This window comes from Chiloscyllium plagiosum, chromosome 50 (assembly GCF_004010195.1).
Source record: "Chiloscyllium plagiosum isolate BGI_BamShark_2017 chromosome 50, ASM401019v2, whole genome shotgun sequence".
Classification (NCBI taxonomy): domain Eukaryota; kingdom Metazoa; phylum Chordata; class Chondrichthyes; order Orectolobiformes; family Hemiscylliidae; genus Chiloscyllium; species Chiloscyllium plagiosum.
Window position 1 is genome coordinate 2,181,741 of NC_057759.1, and position 6,267 is coordinate 2,188,007.

The following is a 6,267-nucleotide window of genomic DNA, read 5'->3' on the forward strand; positions in this document are numbered from 1 at the left end:
TCAATCTGTACCTTTCAGACTCTGCTGTGTGAATACATAAATATAGTTATCAATCTATAGCTGTCAGTTTCTGCTCGGTGAATATGTCTGTGTAATTGTCAATTCCTGCCAGTTTATGCTATGTGTATGTGTGAGCTGAGCTTTCATCTGTCACTATCAATTTCTGCTTTGTGAATAAGACAGTTTAGTTATCAATCCTTCCTGTCAGGTGCTGTAATGTCAGGGTTTTCCTGTCAGGTTGTGTGACTGTAGCTATTAACCTGTACCTCTCAGATTCTGCAACATGAGGGTGTAGTTATCCACTTGATTTTATCTGATTTATTAGTGTCACATGTACAGAGATACAATGAAAAGTATTGTTTTGAGTGCCTTACAGGCAGACCATATCATGCAAAGTGCATTAGGACAATAGAACAGCATCTGGAATAAAGTGTTAATGCTGCAGAGAAGGTGCAGTGGGAGAGATTAAAATTTGAGAGGTCCATTCAAAAGTCTAAAAACAGCAGAGAATCAATTCTTGAATCTGTTGGATGGTGTATTCAAACTTCTGTATTTTCTACCTGGCAGACCAGGGTGGAGGAGCGTAGAACTGGTGTCAGATGAGTCTTTGATTATATTGGCTGCTTTCCTGAGACAGGGGCAAATGTAAAAAGAGCCTTTGGATGGAAGATTGCTTTCAGTGATGTACTGGACTGTGCTCACAACTCATTGTAGTTTCTTGTGGTCTTGGGCAGAACAGTAGCCATACCATACTGTGACACATCCAGATAGGTAGTGCATCTACAAAAATTTGCAGGAGTCTTTATAGACATGGTGAATTTCCTTAGCCTCCTGAGGATATCTGCTTGGTGAATGAGTTTGGGTAATTGTCAATCTAAGCCTGCCAGTTTCTGCTATGTGAATGGGAGAGTTTAGTGTTTAACAGTCTCTGTCAGATTTGTGAAGGTTTTAGTTAAGAATCCTTCCCAGTTAGGCTCTGTAATGTAAATGTGAGTGTATTTATCAATGTTTGCCTGACAAATTTTCTTTTGTGAACATGTGAATGTAGTTAGCAATTCTCCCTGGTAGTTTCTACTGTGAATATGAAAATGTAGTTATTAATCTCTAAATGAAAACCAAAAGAACTGCAGATGCTGGAAATCAGAAACAAAATCAAATTGCTGGAAAAACTCAGCAGGTCTGACAGAGTCTGTGGACAGAAATCAGAGTTAAAATTTCCAGTCCAGGAACCCTTCCTGTGAAGAGATGGAAGCCAGGAAAATATTAGTTTTTCTGCAGAAGATAGGGTATGTTGAAGTGTTGGAAGTAAATGTAGATGGATATAGAATCCAAAGATCATGGTCAGACAAGGAAGGTGACTCACTATTAACAGGGACTGTTAGTGACTGTTGATGTCTAATAGCAGACCTTGTGATAACAAGACCTGGTGTGAGGGGTTCTGGGTTATGACACGGGAAAGCTCTTGCCCTCAAGTTGTAGAAGTCAATATTGAGTCTAGAAGGCTCTTTTCCCAACCAGAAAATGAGGTGCTGTTCTTCCAGCTTGCACTGAGCTTCACTGGAGCACTGCAGCAAGCCTGAGGCAGAGATCTTGGCCAGGGAACAGGGTGGTGTGTTGAAGGGGCAGGCAACTGGAAGCTCAGGGTCTTGTTTTCTGGACAGAATGTAGGTGTTTGGCAAAGTGGACACTCAATCTACACTCAGTTTCCCCAGAATACAGAAGACCACATGGCAGCTAGAAGAATGCACAGTCAGTTCTGTGGAAGGGTCACTAGTTCAAACGTAACACTGATTTCTTTTATTATCAATCTCTACCTGTCAGTTTCTCCTGTGAGTATGAGAGTGTCATTATCAAACTGTACATGTCAATTTAAGTAATTTGAAACAGTGTTATCAATCTGTTCCTGTCAGTTTCTGCTTTGTGAATGAAAATGCAGTTACGAGTCTTCCTCTGAAATGTCCTGCCATGTGCATTTGAGTGTGATTGAACAATCTGTCCCTGTTATATTCTGCTCTGTGTATCTCAGGATGTAGCTATGAATCTGTCTCTGTCAATGTCTAGTTTATAAATGTGCAAATGCATTTATCAGACTGTACCTGCCAGTCTTTGTAAAGTGTGTATGGGGAGTGTGAGGAGTGTATTTAAGTACCATGCTCTCCCTTTCAGTTTCTGCAGAGTGAATTGGTGAGAACAGCTATCAATCTCCGCCTGTCAGTTTCTGTTGTGTCCACATGAGGTTCAGGAATTGATCTAACCTTGTCAGTTTCTGCTGTGTGACTGAGAGTCAAGGGCTCAATCAGTACCAGCCACTTTCAAATCTCATGCATCAAAGTTGCTTAATTCGCTGACAGCAAATAATATTGTATGAGTCCAATGATGACAACGAATCTATTGTTGTTTGCCTGAAAAACCCATCTTGTTCACTACTGTCCTTTAAAGGAAGGAAACTGACATCCTTACCTGGTCTGGCCTACATGTGTTTCCAGACCCACAGCAATGTGGCTGACACATAACTACCCCCTGGGCAGTTAGGAATGTGCAATAAATGCTGGCCAAGCCAGTGATGCCCTCGTCCTGTGAATGAATTTAGGAAAAATAATTCTCAGTGACTGCGATTGATTCTGAGAAAGCAGATTTTAGGGTGTTGCGATTGGCCCTGAATGTCTTCTGCATTTTCTGATTTATGAGAGGTCCAGAATTGGTACGGCTATTCAGCCCATTGTGTCCAGAGTTAAAATTTCCAGTCCAGTAACCCTTCCTGAGAACTGACATTCTATTCTTCACCTGTTCTCCATACTAGTTTCCACTAACTGTTGGGATTCTGAACTTTATCCACTCACTGCCAGTATCTCTATATACATGCTAATTTGAGATTATTTGTGCAGTTATCTGTCTTTGAATAACTATAGTGCCAGTTTTGTTCTGTGGGCAACAGTGTCAGGTAGAGTATTTGGATCTCATTCTCTTTCCATGTTCAGCTGTGTTTGTTCTGGGTCTGAGTGTAGGATAAACTCGATCAATATTCACTAACCTTTTCTGATTAAGGGATTAAAGTTGGATGAATATTTAGATTTGCCATGAATCTGAATTTTATTGTATTCAGACAGTTTTTTTTTTACATTTTGTGTATGCAGGAGCCTTTATCAGTTGCTGCTGAACATTAAGATGTAACATCTGACACCAACTGAAGCAAATAATGGTTTGGTGAGTCAATTTAAAACTGTCCATATTTGGAAATACCTGGGCCTAAATTTCATTTTTTTTACCCTTTTACCATTAACTGGCTGTGTGTGAGTGAGTTTTCTGTTGTACTGCCAATCTGTATCACTTGAAAGGAATGGCACTGGTCTATATCACACTGACATTTTTTGGATGTCACCTTATGTTTCCAGTTCTGCATGTCATGATCTGACACACTTTATGAGGTGGGTTTAATGCCTTATAAATCAATGTTTCATACATTAAAACGTACGGAAATGCTTCTGCATTACTCAGCCCTTCAACCAGAATGAAAGTGTGCAGAATGCGTGTGTTCATCAGCACCAGGCTCAGTGTGAGAATGAGATTCCTTCACTCTCTGATACTAGATATCAATCTGCTCCTTATTCTTGGTTATTGTGTTTCACAGTGCTTCAGTGTCATCCAAATTGAAACATCTCACTTTTAGTAACTGCTACTGTACTTCAGTGTTCAAACTTCTGCTCCTTGACATGAATGAGGTACTATCCATTGCCACTGGAGTCAGCTCCTGTCAGTGAAAGTGGATGTGTTTGTATATCTGTTAATCTCTGGCACTGCACATGTAGTTCGATAATGTCCACAATGTTCCTTAGTTGTAGTGCCTGTAGGATCCATGGCCAGGTGCATGTGCAACACATTGCAGCAGAAAAGTATGTACGCTTTCCTTCAGGAGTCAAGGGGAGAAAAGCAAAGGATTTTTGTAACTCCTATAGTGCAGAATCGAAATAGGAACAGTGGGGATATCAAGGTCTGGTTTTCAGGATGCTATCAATTATTGCATAGTGACATATTTTACCAATAAATTAATGATCAGTATTAACCAAACCAATTTGCAACTAAATGAATATTTCATCTGCATTCCAGCTGACTGACCAGTGTTCCTTGTACAGGAAAGGTAATTGGCCAATCTGGACAGGATCTAGTGCAGTGGTCTTGTGTTGCTCTATGTTGTTTGGTTGGGGGCAGAGGGGTTGGGGGCAGAGGAGGAAGAGGAAGAGGAGAATTCCACCATTCAGTGAAGATTATTTGAACTGTTAAATTCAATCTATTGAACCATCAACTCTTGTTGGAAAAAAATTGTGCAACTTGATACCAATTTTGGCTTTTTCTATCTTTTTGCACCACTTTATATGGCAACCATCCGATTCCATTGACTTCTTCACAAAACCACACGCCGAATCCTTGCATTTTTCTAATGTATCGACGGAAGAGTCAAAAAGAATGCAGGGCTCTTCACAGAAAATCGAAACACACTTTGAAATGCATATGGAATAATAAAAAAAACGTTTTGCTGGATAGAAGAAGAAAACAACTACAAAATTATGAAATGGAGAAACACACTCTGATACAGATGGGGACGACAGCTTCTCTGCTGCCATGATATTTTTAGTGGAAAGGGAATTCTGGTTGAAATGGATTAGAATTGTTAGTTCAGTTAACTATTATGTTGTTATACACTGTCTTTGATCAGTCAAACTTAATAATTTGAAGAGACTTATTCTGTGCTGTAAATTTCTTTGACTTGAGATCTGAGAGTAAAAACAGTTTAATGTCATGTTTTCTGCTAGTTGCAGTGTAGATTGATCTTCATTACTGTTAGATGTTGTAATGAGCATTTCAGGATGGTGTACAAATTTGCAACTACTGTAAATCAGTCAGTAGCTGTGCGAGAGAGAATGGTGTGTGCGCGCGCGTAGGACTTCTGTTTATCAAAAGATTAATTTTGTCCCTCTCAGTTAGTGATAATGCCAAAGTTTCCTTCTATATCTGTACTCAATATCTCCTCCAGAAATCCTTGCTGTAACAATGTGACAGCATGATCTGCTTGTTCACCTTGATTGTAACTTTAAAACTGCCTTTACTATATGTGGAGTTTATGAAGTTCCTGAATGTCTACTTCATATGAGGATACAGTCTATCCCTCTTCTGATGCTGCAAATGATAATTGACTATGCGTAATGACATTTATTGGAACTGAGTTGTTATGCACTGAGTACAGGGAGAAATTTTTAAAAATCATCAGTTATGTTTGACTCTTGGACTGAATGTGTACTTGTGGAAATTGAGCTCAATGTGTGTCTGACTCAATCCACTGACTGTGGAAAGGACGTTCTCCAATCGGACAACAGTAACATATCTGCCAGTTGTTAGAAGCAGCTGTTCACTCGGCTTTGTACTGAGGAAATATTACAATATCTTGGTCCATGAATCATTTGCCTGGAGGAAGACAAGAGATTTTTATACATATATTCTGTAAATCACCATTAGCTGAGTAGAAAGACATCAACTGATCAACGCAACATTCACGTCACCATCATGATAATTCTGTTTTTAAACAGGGCAATGTGAACAGAGCAAGGCCAGCTTACACTCGAACCCTGAGCTCCTCCCAATCTTTTTCTGATTGTGAAATTCTAAAAGAGTTTATTAAGGTACAAAAAACTAAACAACAACTGCACAACGCCATAAATGGAATGATTACAAAGTTCAATATTCAGCTCCCAATACACTAACTGTTGAAGGAAGAACAACGGGCACTACTATCTCATTTAGATATACAGTACTGTCCCTTAATTACCTACAATTCAATGTCTAATCGCAACAAACAGCGGGAAATAGAAGCCAAACAATGAATTCCCATCAGTGTGTAGGGGATTAAAAACCACAAGAATGTCCCACAGCAGCTTCTTCCCGCTCTGCATCACTCAGCAGGCCCACACACAGCCCGAGAAAGGTCTCTCTCTTCTGCCCAGCCCGCTGACTCCAAGTTCCGGGACCAGTTCCTGCTCCGCTCGGCCTCTTACAAACAGCCCCCGGTTCTCCCTGAACTCACCCCGAATCAATCCTGGTCTCGGAGCTGCCTCTGTGCAAAAATCAGACCTGGAGCAGGGGTGTGCAATAACGTCTCTATGCTTCGATTTAGTGTATAGCGGACAACAGATGTTAGTGTCAGGTATGCTGCAGACAGAAACCTTGTGATGTATTGTATGCCACAATGATAGACCCCAGGTACTTTTGTTTATTTAC

At 40.2% G+C, this 6,267-nt stretch overlaps 1 long non-coding RNA gene across 1 annotated transcript in view; it reads left to right on the forward strand.

The window, feature by feature from the left end:
• LOC122544657 overlaps positions 1–5,405 on the forward strand; it is an 18,944-nt gene extending 13,539 nt beyond the window's left edge. Inside the window, exon 3 of the long non-coding RNA XR_006310418.1 lies at positions 5,385–5,405. This is a non-coding gene — a long non-coding RNA (uncharacterized LOC122544657). The remainder of the gene's footprint in view (positions 1–5,384) is intronic.
• The last annotated feature ends 862 nt before the right edge of the window (positions 5,406–6,267 follow it).